The sequence below is a fragment of the Cavia porcellus genome, unplaced genomic scaffold (assembly GCF_034190915.1).
Source record: "Cavia porcellus strain 051 isolate PalLab524CR breed Dunkin Hartley unplaced genomic scaffold, mCavPor4.1 scaffold_19, whole genome shotgun sequence".
Lineage (NCBI taxonomy): Eukaryota > Metazoa > Chordata > Mammalia > Rodentia > Caviidae > Cavia > Cavia porcellus.
This window is the reverse complement of record NW_026947502.1, coordinates 48,601,536-48,618,867: the sequence shown is the minus strand read 5'-3', so window position 1 is coordinate 48,618,867 and position 17,332 is coordinate 48,601,536.

Genomic DNA, 17,332 nt, shown 5'->3' with positions numbered 1-17,332 from the left:
CTACTTCACTTATTCAATAGAAGATTAAGAGGAAACTCCAATAGGTTAAGTACCTCATGCAGATTCGCAAAGAGCAAAGTGAATCTACTAAATTAAAAATCTTTTTTCTCTTCATCTTAAGGATTAAGGTCTGTTGTCTTCTGCTTCAGAACCTAAGTGTTCTGTTGATAGGCTTTGAGCAATGAAATACAAAGAAAACTATATCAGCAGGTTCACATATTTCAGATCTATGATTCAAATTCTTGTTTCTCGGAGATTTGCCCTTTGGAGTCCTCACTAGGATGACTTGCTGTGGGAGAAGTCAGTATCAGACTAGAAATCTGCTCCAGGCACCCTGGATGTTCTCTTCTCCCATGCTGTGAGAAAGCCAAGCTGTGAGAAACAGATTTTGGAGGAAGAACCAGGAGGAATGAGAGACAGAGCCAAGGAGCTTAAAGCATATGATATATGAAACAGGAAATGGATTACCTCATACGCTAACTGATTGTACAAAAGTCAGAGGGCATCAGCAGTCTGGAGTCGTTTTGAACATCAGATCAGCATCCTTACCAGACTCCACATTACGTTTAAAATGTCAGGTTTTGAATTTTTAAAAACCAAAATCATGTTAGCCATATAGATGTAAGTCTGTACCCGTCAACATGATGTTCCCTTAACACAATTCTTATACCTGTGCATGCGCTTTGTATCAGATCAGTATACTGGTGTCCTGTGGGCGTAGAAACACTCATGATGAGGGTTTGAAGGGCAATCAAAAGGAAATGTTATTGAAGGGGAAATAAAAGATTAGTTATATTTTTAGAGCTTCAATGTGCAGCGAAAATATTACTTATAGTACCATGAAAAAGGGTAAAATCTGGGGCAGTTTTTTTGTGTATCTGTGGACACAATACTAAGCAAGATTTCGGTAGAGAGTTTAATGTGAAAATTCAAGATCAGTATGGGCAACACATTTACTCATTAGACTATAATAAGAGTTTTAGGGAGACCGTTGCATGTGTAAACTGACTCTTTACAAAAGGATATGAAAAACTAAATATAAATTTAGATAAACTACAAAATGTTTTGTTTTTAATATTGTATATGGCTAATATATTGAAGAATTAACAGGTTTAACAGGAATTAACAAGTTTGAAAAACAAAATTATTATTCATCAATAGTCTTTCCATGTGCAAATAATTCTCAAAGTTACAACTTCAGAGAAAAGATCAAATTCAGTGTATTATCACTGATTTGACAAGTGACATCCCAATAAAATTCAAATCAAGCATCTTATATAAAGCCATTTGATAAGACCTTAGAAAAATCTAAGTTATTTCATAGACAATCATATCAACAAAAACCCTGTCGGGATCTTGTAAGCATGACTTGTAAACATACTAAATCAAATTATAGGAACAGTAAATCTCTAAGAATGTGGTCTCCTACTGGTTTTACACGTGACTCAGGGTTTTGAAATATAAATGGCACTGTGTTAATAAGCTGGGGTTTTACTTGGTGTCCACGATGCCATAAAATTTATCAATGGTTTATATTGGGCTCAATTAAAAAGAGTAATAATAGTAACAGGAAAATGAAGGAAAAACACTTTGAACCTCAAACTATAGAAAAGAATCTGACTGAGAATATTACTCAGTTTCAAAACAAAAGCAAACAAATAAAAACAAAATAGCACCCAAAAAATTAAACTGGAAAAAAATGAAAATTCTGATTGAAAAAGAAGGATGACTGGAGAGGTATAAATCAGAAGTGGGGAGGCGGTGGCCATAGTTGCAAAGGATTGTTACCTAATGAAGTAATGGAAAAGGCATGTCCAGGTGCAAACGACTGAGCAGAATCCTTACAGACTTTTGAGCACTGTATATGGGAGTTCACCAAGCTGTGCTCTACTGAGAAACAAAATTCCTTTCGCTGGTCTTTCCTGACCTCACTTTCAATGGTTTTCACTGAGATATGGAGATCTAGATATAATGAACTAGATGTTCCCTTAATTGGCTAACAGACTGTGATCCTATCTGGCTGAGATGCAACCCATGGGTGAGAATGTCCCTTCTCACTGATGGCTGCAATGGAGGCTCATGTAAGAGCCTGTGAGATTCCAGGTCTAAGATAAAATCTCAGCTGAAGTGGTAGGACTGAGAAAGAATTATACCCTCCTTGCAAGAAATGTGCTGGCCTTGTATACGTCAAGCTATAGGTTTTATTAATAATTGGAGAACCTTGTAACTAGTACAAAACTGCTCTGTTTCTCTTTACAGTCAATGCATGCAAAGTTTCTTTTCCCTAATACTCTGACTATAAACCTACACACCTCCCTAAATGCTATCAGTAAAAACCTTGAGGTTTTGAACTCGTTGTCTTTTGTTCCACAGAGAACACTGGGTATCCCAGAGGTCCTTATCTGCACAATTTATCTCTTTCATTTTATTTTGAATGTAAGTATGATATTGCTGGGTGAGAGACCTGAATCCTCTGTGGGTTTTCCGTAATTTTGAAAAATGTATGTTACCTCATTTGGAAAAAGCTATCCATTTCATTTGTCATATAACTATCTCATTAATGAATAATGCATGTATGCTTGTGGGTAGGCAGCTGATAATTTGATTCTTTAATCTACAGATTTCAAGTTTTGTAGGAACCACTTCTAAACATTCCCTCTGCTCTGGTCAGCGGAGAGACCATGTATGTTATGGTTAATCTTTAAGTTGTAATGATGAGGCTTTTCAGCCTTTGGAAGTTAGTATATTTTGTTTAGGATAAAAACACATTTATTCTACTAGCATAATGGGAACTTTGGTGTATTGAAGGTAATTTCTGTGTTTGTCTGCCAGAACTTTGTACAAGGCACTACCAGTCTGGTTGTTTTAAGCTGTGCTTTAGGTGGAGGGAATCCACTCAGGAGAGGTAAAATTGCCTCCCAGGACTGTCACTCAGGTAGTCTTCTATCACAGATCCTCTTTTTGTCCTTCAATCCAGGATTATCATGGTCTAATTAGCATTTCCTGTACAGATTGTGTTAGGACACAAATACGTACTGATATTTTGCTCCTCTTTATAAATGTGGGACACTTGAACTACGTGTGTTAAATGAAAATTTTACTTCATTCTTGATAGGGAATTGGTGCTCAGACCCACTGAGACCTGTGAAGGAGCCATGTAAAAGGCACCTCAGGATTGGCTCACCCTCAGAAAGGAAGAATGAAACATGTTTCCTCTTGTACTTCCAGAATGGAGCAACTGATATACTGAAATGCTTTCATGCATAATATGCCTTCAGAATGACAGATGTGTTTTATAAGAAAGGAATAGTGATAATGAGTATGATCACAAGTTTTTTTTTTATTATTTCCTTAAGGTAGTTAATTTCAAAATTTTTTCTTACTTTAATAAATGCACCACATATAATTGTTACCTATATGTACCCTACTGTGTAGTAGTGCATCAGAAATTCTTACTCCTATCTCACTGTAATTTAGTGGACATAGAGAACCCTTCTTCATCCTGCCTTTCCATGACTCACCAACAGCTGCTAACCACCAGTCCAACACTGACATATACAGTATAACATCAATTGTATCAGGGTCCAAACATGAGTGCGTTCATGTAGTATTTTGGCTTTCTGAGCCTAGTTTATTTCACTTAACAAACACTGCCTGTTCCATCCTAGCTATATAAAATATTTATGATAATTTTAAATTTCTATCAATATATTAAGGAAAGCCTATGAATTCCTAATATATGGTAATATTTTATCTCTGAATTTTTATTCCTTAAATGAAATAAAACACATTCACACGTCCTGTAGGTTTTGTATGTCTATAATCTCATCTGATATAATCTAACCTCCTCAAATTAAGTGAGATTAAAGAGCAAAAACATCCAATTTAGTGGTCTTATAAGGCTTCCTGATATTATCAGATATGGGTATTGACGGAACCAGTATCTAACAGCTTTGTGCTCCTTCATATTTAGAAATAGTAGTAGTTCACTGAAATAAGAAAGTTTATGAATTAAAAAATACGAGCCTGTAGACCATGTGTCCATATCTTAATCACTGAATTATGCAAATACATTGAGATTCAAAGGGAAATCTTTCACACATGTGATTCCTTTAAGAATCTGGAAATGGAAATTTTATTTTTGAATATCAGACTGGGAATAATGTACTGACAAATTCCTTATAAGAGGAGCCAGGACATCAAAATGAAAGAAAGAAGTAAACTAATGGAGGCAGGGGTTTAAGATTTGAACATCTGTGATGCTGCCTTGAAGACAGGAACGGGGTCACTTCCTATAAATGGACTCCAGAAGCTGAAAATACTCCTATGCATAAAGGGAGAGAATGAAGAGATGGGGGAGAAGAAAGGGATTGAAAAGAAATTAAGACATTTTATTACATGCACCAACTTTCCATGAGGGGCATATTCATTATACAATGACAATGTATCAATTAGGCTACAAATTACAAAAAGAAAAGGAGCCGGCAGGGAGGATGCCAATCTGTGGGCAACTTAATTTTATCTGTGTGAGACAAACTGTGCCTTGTGATTTCCATAACTGTAAGACAATAAATACACATTGCTCTAAGATGCTATGGTTATAGTACTTTCTTAAAACAGCATAAGAAAGTAGTGTGAAACTTAACAATTATTGAACACTATGTAACAGCAAACATTAACGTAACAGATTTCCTGCTCTTAAAGTGCTCATTTTATGTCTGATACTTTTTAATCTACTTTAGATATTTCAGAGAGAAACTATTTAAAGTATAAACAGAAAATAATATTCTGAGACATACTGCAAATTTACTTCTTTTTAAATGTCCTGAACACTTGGACCATTTAAAGTTTATTCTAGATAAATTATGCATTATATAGATCAGCAGTGAAATGTAATCATCAACATTTAATTTGTATCCATGATTTCAGTTTAATCAATTGAAAAAAGCCATAATATTACCCTTGGATTTATTGCTAATATCATACAGCTGGAGTAAAACTGAGCAATAAATTTCCTAAAAGGAGGCAATTGTCGACAAGCTCCTAAATTGTGATAAACATGCTGCAAATTAGAGTGTGGTTATCTGTTAAATAACCAATTTTACAACTAAAATGAGTTGCTAATGCCTACATTTTTCTTTAAACTAATAGGTAGTCAAGTATGTCTGTACATTGACTGTAAATCAGAATATTGATATTGCCATGTTTAATAAAACTTTTGACTGTTTTGTCTCAGGCACTGGCTGCAAAGGTATTTAATGATGCAGAAATATCACAGAAAGCTTCTATTCAGAATACGCTGAGTTTGTCATTAATAACTGAAATAAGTAAGTTAAAAGGTTTTCCTAAAGTCATCAAGCTTATTAATGGCAAACCATGATTTGAAGTGAGTTGCTTTGATTTCAGAATACTCAGACTAAGCTCATTTCACAACATTTTCCTATTTCATTCACATATCACCTACTAAATATTTCTGTTTGTTTAGCCAGAAATTATATATGCTTTTCCTAGGTCTATTAATTATTTTTAGTAAAATTAATTTCTTTGAAAAACTATATTTGATTACTATTTATAAGAAGGCTGCTCTAAATAAATATATATGCCAAGCAATACTAATGTTGGTATGCTTAAGCCTTCTCCCTTTTTCTTTGTCTTTTATGGGATATTTCCTTTTGAATGGGAAATGTTACTTGGTTTTAATGAATGGTTAACTCTGAACTGAAACTTTTATTTAAATTATGTGATACATATGCTATGCCATGGTGTATTTCTTGCTACCGATCATCATATAAGCTGCAATTAATTCTTATTTGATATTTTGGGAAATACCGTACCGTGATTCATATCACTGCTTCTTGTTGAATGCCTTTTTGGTGTGTATTCTAGGATTAATATGAGGCATACTTCTTGCTGCACCTAGGGAAAAGAAATTGTGCATTCATCTGTTTTTTGTTCATTCAATAAAAATTGGTTTTTAGAATATAAAAGAGGATATGATAGATTTTTATGAAAGAGGTTAACACATTATAGTCCAAGGATCAATTTTAGCCAATATTTGTTTTCTGTAAACATAGATTTATGAGAACGTAATCACAGCCATTTATCAACAGATTGTCTACGATTCTTTCAGGGTATAAGAGGATAGTGACTGTACTCATAGATGCCCTGATGTCTATGCAGCTTAAGGTTCAAAATTCTGTTCCTTCATATGAAGTGCTTTGTAATCTCTTATGTAAACAATAATCAAGATAATGTACTTTGTAAATGTTAAATAAACAAACATGCAAATAATTTATGTGTATATGACATTTAGAAATTGTATGTAGACAGCAGAGTGGCAAAAGAGGACAAAATAAATTCACATAAATATATGAGTAAGGCATAGAAAAATGATGAAAGAAACTTGTATGTGGGCTGGATCTTAAAGTGAAATGTCTGGAAGGTTGAAATGAATGTGAGAAAGGAGATATGAACCCATATTGAAGCTCTACTCTCTCAGCTGGAAGTGATTTTTAGCTACAAGGGGCCAAATATGAACATCAGGTTAAACATGAGGTTTACATTTTTCATGCAGCAAGAGCATAAAAAAGTAAATTCATATTTGTTTTGCACAACTCAATTATGTCACAAACTCTGTGACTGTCCTGACCTCCTGCAAATCTCATGTTACCCATCAGACAAAGGAAAGCAAGATAAGAGAGAGAGTCACTACTGCCAAGTGACATGAATAAGACAGAAAAAGTCTCCCAAGCAGTCCCAAAGACCTCATTTTTCAATTCACTGATGCTGCACAAGACTCCCTTCAGCTCCAAGGCACGTAGGAACCTGCCAAGAACATCCTTAAGTACTATCTGTTGTCTTAATAACTCAACAATGATGATAATTGAGGAAGAACTCAGAAGAGACAGAAAGTTGGTTCTTGCTCAGCTGAATTGAGCCCTGAGGCTCATATAACTTTAATGTTCTTTGAGGAGAAATTTGACTGTGATTAAGATCCACTTTAGAGAGATGGGTTTTGGCATATTCTAGCCAAGGGTTGTAAATGCTTCATCTTGTTCAATTCCTTTTTCAACTTATCAAAGTTAGGTTATGTGCAAATTTCTTTCCTTACATATTACTAAATTATGTTAACTCTGTACTTTTTCAAAATTAATTTTATCTTAAAAATAATTGAGATTGTTGCATATTCAATCTGTCTGTGCATTGAAAATCAAGATTTCTAGATGAACCATTCTCCCTATTGTTCTTCTTTGCTTTTGATTATTCAATAACAATGCATACTGAGTAACAAATTTGCACTACGTAGAGTTGTTTGCAATGGATGCATAGAACTTAAAACTGGTACTTTTACTCATAGGTAAGAAAAAAATAATTAAGAATACATACAATAGTTCTCCCTTGGGTCACTCAATTTTTATCAAGTATAGTTACATTGGTAAATCTGAATCAAGTTTGTGATACTAACAGGTGACTATCACTGCTTGCTAATATATCTCTTCTTTGTGTCTTTCTGTCTGTGGAGGGAAAATTGGGTTCAATAATTTTATGAATTTTATGTTGGTTCTAATAAACTTCCTAATGTCCTGCCTCTGTAGCTGTGTTATATCACTATTTTTAAGGGGCTTATTTGTCTCTTTCTGACTGTTAAACATAGGGATTTCCTTCATTTATACCTGTTAAACATGTTCAACATCATTCAAATTATAATGGATCCTGAAGCACTATTGTCTTAATATTAAACTGTTGTCTGAATCATTAAGACTCGGTCTTCATACCCAATTTACTTATTAATTAATGCCTCCATTTGGACATTTGTAGCACAGCTAAAACTTAGCCAAATATGCTCAGCATTGTCCTTGCATTATTTAGAGTTTGTCAGCTTTCCTGTCACTGAACCTCAGTATCCAACACTCACGAGTAAAAGGAGAGAGGATTTCTTGGCTTATACTTGCAGGGAATCCTGCCCATGGTCATGTTGGTACAAGGCACAGACATTATGGCAAAAGGGTATAGTAGAGCAAAGCTGTTTAGTTTATGAAGTCCAGAAACAGAGTAGGGGAAGAGTGCCCAACAATAAGAGGTCAGGAACCATACATGGTACCCAAGATCAAGACTGCATCATCCAAACAGACACCAGCCAGTTTTCTTAACTAAGTCCTTATGTGGTTCCCAAGGCAACCCAGTTCATACAATTGAGATTAACTACCCCAGCAATAAGCTATATTGGTAGCTTTTCCCCTTTTCAGTCCCCAAGTGTTTATGAAGCATTTGTGCAAAGACTATATTACAAGTAACTTTGAGAAAAGTTTGAAGTATAGAAAAGAAAATAATTAATTTAAATGTAATAATACTGTGCTGTTATTTAAGAGTCTTGAGCAATGTAGTTTTATTTTTTATTTTGTTTTTTGTTCTTATTGTGGTCCTAGAACCAGTGTGTGAGCAGTGCCTGGCAATCAGTTGGGGACAAAAGGATGAAAAAAGAATTTTAAAGTACCCTATCTGTCCTCCCGCTTTCCAGAGTCAAAGAAAGAAAGTGAAAAATCAAAGAGAGGTTCATACACACCAGATTCTCTCCTCCCTGTTGATCTTCTTTGGAGAATCTGGATTGTTTTTCTTAAGGTAAGCAGAAGTCATTAATAGAGCAAGGAGAGGACATGACAGATATTGCCTTAAACATGTGTCATGCATTGGTGGGGAGAGGAGTTAGAAGAGGCTACGTAGGAGGAAAGGAGGGGCAGTGAAGTCCTGGGAGCACTGAAGATCATTGTTAGTGAGGTGGACATGAGCAGGCAGATTTGCAGTCGGCATAGGAGGCAGAGTCCCTGGAACGTCTTTAGATCTTACATGGGCTGATCACCCTAGATTACCTAGAGTAAATAATTCGAGGTAGAAGCCATAAAAGTTATTGTTAAGCTGTGTTGTGTAGGGAATAATAACAAGAAAATTGTCTGACATCTTTGGTACAGACCAAATTTCTTTCCCAAATATTTTCAGTTTATGGTTGATTGAATCTTCATGTGTGGAACCCATGAATATGAGGGGACCGATCGGATGTCCTGTATCCATTTTTATTCTTATTTTTAAAAACTTATTAGATTCCTCAACATGGCATACCTTTATTGTGCTTATTTCCCTTTCCTTCCCGGTCACCCCTTCCTGGACCCTTTCTCATTAGCAAAAGATGCATCATCCTGTCTCCTTGGACTCACAGTTTATTATCTTTTGTTGTCACAAAGCTGAGCTTTGCCTTACTCAAGTGAGAGAAACCATATGGTATTTAAGCTTGTATGTCTGATTTATTTCACTTAGCACTATATTTTCTGGATGTATCCATTTTCCTACAAATGCTTTTCTGCTTGTTTATTTTAGCTGAGTAGTATTCTATTACGTATCAATGATATATTTCCCTTACCTAATTGTCTGTTGATGGCTATATAGACTTCTCCCAGGATTTAGCTATTATGAATTGTGATATGCTAAATACGGGTATGCATGTCTCACTGTCATGTGATTTCATTAGATCTTTGGTGAAGACATCTAGAATAGGAATAGCTTGGGTATCTGAAATTTCTTAATTTTAGTTCTTTGAAAAATTTCTACACTTATTTCCATAACAGAATACTTATTCATAATTCCCTCACGGCCTCGCAACACAGGGTAGACAGTATGCACAGGATTTGGAAGTGTGTCAGTTTTGATGCCATTCATTAATCATATTTGTCATACATGTTAACTAGCTTTATTGTGATAAACATTTTGGTTGAGATTTTGTACCTCACAATGTTTGTGAGCCCCAGAATTGGGGGATGCTCTCTTGTCTCAAAAAAACTGCAACATGTAGGAAATAAAATATGTCACTCAACTATTTATAGACAAGACAAGGGCACTGCACTGTCCTTTCTCTAGGGATGGCCATTTCCATCACAACCACATGGATGGAGCTTCATGGGTTATAGTCCAAGTCTGAGCAGCTGGGAAGCACTGACCAATCTTTAATTTGCCAAGAAACATATTTGTGGTCCATGCTGACGCCAATTTGGTGCTTGTTTTTCTATTGTCAGGGCTTCTTCCTCTGATACTTTTACCATGTCACCCGCCTTTGAATCTCCCTTTGAACATGATACAGCCAGAAGGAGCCTGGCCAGCCTTGCTCATGTTGTCACTCTAGAGCCTGACACACGTAATATACTCTACAAAGAGAAATGGAACGAGTGCATGTGGCAATTACTTTTCTCTTGTTGCTGGGTGTCTTGGTTTCTTTTCTCTCATAGTTGAGACAAAATCCCTGATACCCAATGTGAAACGAAGAGAAGTTTATTTAGTTTATCTTTTTTTGAGATTTCAGACTATACTCACCTGGCTCCAAGGCAGGGTGGCATAACTGGGAGGCAACCATTTGTGGCAGATCAAAACAATAAGAGTGAAAAGGCAAGAAAGCATGGAAGTACAGAAAAAGAGTGAAAGCATGCCTCCTTCCTGCCCTTACATTGTATTCCAGCTCCCTGCCCCTGGGTGGGTATAAGCACTCACAGCACCAATCCCAGCACTAGACAACGAACCAATCACAAATGCTAGATTCAGATGCTTCCATGATTGCATGAGGCTTGGGGAGGTCATCTAAACACAACCCATAAAATTGGTACAAAATACTCAATGCCAAAAATTTAGGAAAGATTTATTTAGCTCACAGTTTATGGAGATTTTAATCCATAATCAGTTGTTTCCAAGGCAAGGTAGCCTGGCACAGAGCCAACACTTCAATGTGACAGAAGACAGAAAAGCAACAAGAGCCAAAAGAGGAAAGCAAGTCTCTTGCCCTCCCTTTTATTCTAAGTGGGCTACCCCACCTAGGGCTACTGCGGTTGGTACTCACACCATCTCCCTGACCTCCTCTTGCACAGACTGAGGTTTTTTAAAGAGTGAGAACCCTGATTCTAGTTAAACTTCTAAAGTTCTCAAGTTGACACAGTGTAGCAAATATTACAGTGTACATCAGAAAAGCAAAGAAAAGAAAAGAAAGGAAAAGGAAAGAGAAGAAAAGAAAAGAAAAGAAAAGAAAAAGCATTTTCTGGGTAAAGAGAGGCAAAGTTCAGGGAAAGTACAGAGTGACACTATGGGGAGACCGAGTGGGTTCTTTCCAAGTTAAAATAATTCCAGATCCTTTATGGTTATCTATAGATTTTACTCAAATGTTTGTGCATTTATATGTTATTGGGTTGATATTGGATTGGGTTACAAATTTGTATTTTAATATACTGTTAAGGATTATTAATTGTTCTCCTAAGCTGTTCATTCAATAACTATTTAGAAAACACAGTGAAGAAAATCACAACACTCAGAAAGCCAACATACTGTGGCAGTTAAAATTCTATTTTTATGTATATATTTTATTCTTGGAAAAGTTTTTCAGTCTCTTGCTTCAATTAGAAGAAACACAGTGCTTTTAAATGAAGGAAGAAAAAAATTAAGTAGAAAAGGTTTTGCCATAGATGTACGAGGAACCTACATGAAATGACCTTCAATTTTTAACTTACTTTATTTTTATTTTATTAGTACATGTTTACAGCACATGATCTTTACATTCATCTTGAGGAGTAAGTATATCTATTTTATTTAATTACCTCCTCCTTCCCATCTACCTCTTTCCCTCAGTCTCTAAATCACTTGTCGCCATTTTAATTATTGGTATTATTATTCTTAGCTCATATTTCTGATCTGTAATGTTTACAATCACAGTGAGTATTTGGTATGGGCACAGGACATATCTTAATGCTTATTACTTTGCTTTTACCATTGCTCTCAGGCTTCTGGACCTTTTGCCATTTTTAAGAGATCTGATCTCTTTTTTCCCTCTATTGATGCTATAATTTCTTTTTTTCTTTAAGCCTTGCCTTATTCAAATGAGGATTAATGTATGGTATTTAAGGTTGTGTGTCTGATTTATTTCACTCAAAATTATATTTTCCACATGCATCCATTTTCTACAAATATCTCAAATTTATTTTTCTTTATGGCTGGATAGCATTCTATTAGATAAAAATATCACATTTTCTTCATCATTTGTCTGCATACAAGTAACTTCCAGGATATAGCTGTAATGAACTGTGCAGTTATAAACATTGTGATTCTTGTATCATTGTAATACCGATATCTTTAGCTTTTGGGGGAAGATGCCTAGAATGAGGATAGCTGGGTCATATGAAATTTCTAATTTTAGCCCTCTGAGAAATCTCCAGATTGATTTCCATATTGACTGCCTAGTTTACACTTTTATCAGCAATGTAGGAGTGTTCCCTTTTCCACTGCAGCCATGCTATCATTTGTTATTATTTAACTTCTCGATGAAGGCCATGTGTTTTGGTGAAATCGTAGAGGTGTTCTAACTACATTTCTCCAGTGGAACAATTGAACATCTTTTATATGCCGGCAATTTGAAATTCATCTTCTGACAAGTATTTATTCATTTAATTTACCCACTTCTTAAATGGGTCTTTTATTTTAGATGATTTATTTCTTTGAATTCTTTCTATACTCTCTATATTATCCTTCTCTCTGAGGAAAAGCTGGCAATGTTTCTTTCCATTCTGTAGTTGTATCTTCATTACTAATTGATTCCATAGCTGTGAAGAAGCATTTAATTTGATGTAATTCCATTTATTGATTCTTGCTGTTATTTCCTCTGTAAATGGAATTCAGTTCAGAATGATCTTGCCTACGCCTATGAATTCAAGTGTTTTAAAGATAATATTCAATTTTATCTAGGAATGATGTGTGGAAAACTGTGGAAATTCCTTTCCATATAACACTTAAAAGTGGCAAAGAATGTTCTAATAAGATTTGATTTGCTGAGAATGATATGTATATTTTTTCAAAAAATCACATATGGGATTATTTCTTTAAATCAACTCCATGGATAGGAGCACAAACCATTTCCATTTATTAAGCTAATAGTATGTGTCAAGCCCTTCAGGAAAACTTCAGTATACCCTCTTTTGACACTTTAATTTTTATATAATAATTAACAATCCTGTACCGCAAATTTTATTGTTATAGCATTAAACTATAGTGAACAAAGAGAGAGTGTAGTAGCAATAAAGAATAGTCCAGTGTGTGTGTGGGTGTGTGTGTGGGTGTGGCTTCAGTATGGTTAAACGTATTATGATCCTGCTTCAACCTGGTCTCCACTCAGATGCTCAGCCAAATGTGGTAGATCTGCTCTTGGGATCCCATCAAAGGAAGGCATCTAAGACCTCCATTCTGGTTCTACAGCTCAAAGTGAGTCCCTCCAACAGAATGCCTGTGACCATTTCCCAGTTGCTTCACTCACTGTCATTGCTCAGGGACTAAGGGTCTTACAGTGGGTCCGCTGGACTGTGTGAGTCCCTTATTCAGGCACAAGTTCCAGCCTGGACTCTCTGTACCACAGAACTTGTTGGTTCTGATTTATAGTATGTCTCAGCCTCTCCCAGCTCACATATCTCATATTTGCTCTCCATTTATCACCAGACCTTCTGTAACATGGCAATGGGAAGTCAGCATGTTCCTTCTCAACATCTGTATATCTGAATTATAAGGCATTAGGTTCTTTGATTTCAAACTGCCTTGTTGGTCCAATGAAGTCTACATTTAGACTAGCATGTTACCAATCCAGTGATTGATCGCAGACTTTGAATCAAAACTTCATGGTCAACTGGGACCTGTGCCTCACTTTATTTTTACACTCATTATGGAGCCAGACCATGGTACAGACACTATCTTCCAAAGTGGTGCTGGTGAGAAAAGCCTGGCAGTGAAGTTCACCAAGTCTCTGTCGATCACTTAATCCTAGCCTTCCTAACCTAGAGCAGTTCCCATGGGAAGCTCACATTTCATGTCAGAAGAGAAATGCAAGTATCGCATAAGAACAGAAGGAACTGTAATGCAGTTCAGCAATGAGATCTTTCTATTTGCCTGTGTTTGACATAAAGGAATTTATTTAAATTCCCTGAGTCAATTTTCTCCACTATAACCTGCAAATAACACAATCAGTGAACACCACATGAGATTTCTCTGATAACGAAATGGAGCAGTGCAGACAACTGCTTCAGAAAGTGTGGGTAATGGAATGATCATAGCACCCCATCACGACTGAGAGAGCAGGCTGGGGAAGTGAGCTACATCTTTCCTGGACAATCTCCTTTATGGAAATTATAAATAAAAAACCACCTAGCATCTCAGCCTCAGCCTCCTTATTTTTAAAATAGTGTCTGATGCACAGTGTCTTTCAGGAGATAAGATGGGATTAACTACTCAAATATGGCCATGCTGTCTGAAAGGAAATAAACACCCAGCACACAATGACTAATGGTTTTCTAATTAAAGAAAATAAGTTGGATCCAGACCCTGGCACATTATCTGCAACATAGTGTGAATAATAAGGTCATGGGGAAATAACAGTATTTGGGAATTCAATGAATTTTCTGTGGAAATGTTTCTTTGTCATTTCAAAGTAATGAGTCCAGTTGAGACTATAAATTACAAGACATTTCACTCCAAATAAAGCATGTGAATACAGTGTTGAATATATATATATATATATATATATATATATATATATATATATATATATTTGTTTCCTGTATCTCCCAGGACCCTTGTTTAACTAAAGGCCATTTTATTTCATAAGAACAGCACTATGATATATATTTCTCCTTCAGTCTCTGCCCTTTTTTTATGGATGTGGGATCTGCAATCTTGCTTTGATAGATGTGGTGAGTCACCTCATGCTTTTGCTTCCCTTTGGAAAAGGGTGTTATAGAAGATGCAAAGCAGTTTAGCAATAAACGCTGTTTCATTTAATCAACAGAAAAGTTTCATTAAATGAGAAATGATGTGTTATCTACAGAGGGTATCACATGCCACATTGTTTGTTAGAGAGCACCCATGTCGACTGTGTGTGAGGCCATAACATGGTTGACAGAAAAACCTAAGGCTGTGGCTAGGTTTTACTGGAATAGAAAGACGCATGGTAGTTCCATAAGAAACTACGCTTCTAATGTGTTATCCTAGTTAAAACCACCGAAGGCCCTAGCTATCAAATGCACCATTCTGGGAACCTATTTTCTCACGTACAGACCTCGAGAAAGAGGAGGGAAGAAGCACCCCTCTCTGGGGTCAGGCACGTGCCCTTGGGCAAACAGCAGTAGTGTAGAGGGAATGACAGTATGTCTTCCTCCTCAGAGTCAGAGACAGAGTGCCCCAGAATCTGGCAGAAGAGGATGCAAGTGACCATGCAGGGCAAGGGGACCTAAAGAAAGTCTCCACAGAACCAAGAGATATGTTTACCCAGGTATTCTTTCAGGTAGTAACTTGATCACCTGGAGAAGGGGGCTATACAATAGACTTGTCACAGCTCAGCACCTGCCTTTCTGCCTTACTCTCTCATCAGGTGACCATGTCACAGTGACCTGATCAAGATTTATTGCCATAAGACAAGATGACTTAGAATTTCCACTACACTCCTTAAAAATCATGTGACTTCTCTTTTTTTTTTTTTTTTACTTTATATTCTCTGTACAACACTTTCTTTTCATGGAAAAAATGAGCATATTAATTTTAAGGATTTTGAGGGTCAGAAACAGCATATTAAAGGGCATCATGGTCACTCGATGGGAGATACTTACTTTAATAATGCCTTGAAAGGGAGAGGAAATTGAGATGGAAACTTGCACATTTGCCTGATGTTGCTCTCTGTTGAACTACCTCAAAATCTCTCTGAACCATTCCCCTAGTCCATCTCCCTGAAAACAGCAAGATGTTCTCTTTTCTTTGCTTTAATGTTACATGCCACATGCTTCTATTGTTATTGAACAAAACTCTATTACAAATTCCCAACAATGCATAATACAGGGCATACAAAATAGATCTTTTTTCCTACATAGCAAGAAATCTAGAGAAGGAATCCAATTCGTATTTTGTTATAGAAATATAGCACACAGTCACACCATGGCCCAGCAATATCTGCATCCTTATTTTTCCATTTTGAGTTGAGCTGCAGAGCTTTAAATAGGTAAGCAATTTACCAAAAGTCGTACTGGAATCAAATTGTTCTTGAAACTCGAATCCTGGCCCATGAGAGTGCATACCCCAGGTGTTTTTAAAATGCTGGTCCAATCTGTCTACAGACGCACAGTACCATATTCACAGGCTAGTGGAATAAGGAGGTAAGCAGTTTCTTCTGTTGTGTAGAGGGGATATTATTCTTTTCAACATACATGTGTTGCCTCCTCCAACCTGCACACTGGCCCCCAAATAAAAAGCTTCATTTTCATCATTGTACTCATGTGGAGACAGAGACATGGGGAAGGAGTAGAGTCTAGCATCATCTAGCCATTACATTAACGTGGTGGATTCCAGTACAGTTACTCAAAATGCAGAAGTCTGAAGCATCAACTCTGTTGCTATGCCACTTGTCACTCTCCTGCACCAAAATTCAACTTTCTGAACAAGACACTCTTGCATTGCTCTTGTAGGGATGTGTTTTTTTCTAACTTTTAGATATTGTTTTATTGAGAAAGTTAGTTTCCATATGTAAATCAATATTTGTGTGCATTGCTTGAAATATGTTATATTTATTATATATGTAGATATGTATATATGTTTATGTTCATATATGTGTATGCATATGTGTATGTATTTAGTTTTGTGTCATTTTAAAACAAAATATAAGAAAATTTCCATAATCAGATTTCAAAGGAATGGAAAAGGAGAACAAGAGACACATACAGAATATGGAAGAAAAGAAAGATAACGATCAAATAAAATTCTGTTATGTCAGTTAGAGCAAAGAGTGATGAGACAGAAAACTTTCCCAGAAATCAGACAAGATGGAAATATGTCCACTGACTGCCTCTGCAGCTTTACACACACTGTTTGGGTTTATCATGGTCAAATGAACCAAAACGACTTGGATCAACAATACTTGAGTCTCTGAATCAACCACACAAAAACTGTATAGAAAATTGCTTGTGACATGTATCCAGCCAAATATTTGGGTGGAAAGCTCCTTCATGTTCCCAAAAGAAGAAGCCCAGCACTTCATCCACTGGTGGCCTTTGGTCCTGGCTCTGCTCACAGCTTCCACCCCACCCCAATGCTCAGTCACCTTAACTGGCTGCATCATATCAGGAAGCGTCTTCCAAGGCCAAGCATAGTTTTTCCAGTTCTGGGTGTGAGAATCTCCCTTAAAAGATGTTTTTGAGCCATTTACTGCATCTCTGCATTTTCATAGTCAAGAAATTCATGTCCTTTAGTCTGATTTACCCGAAAAAATATCTTTAAAAGGTTAATTTAT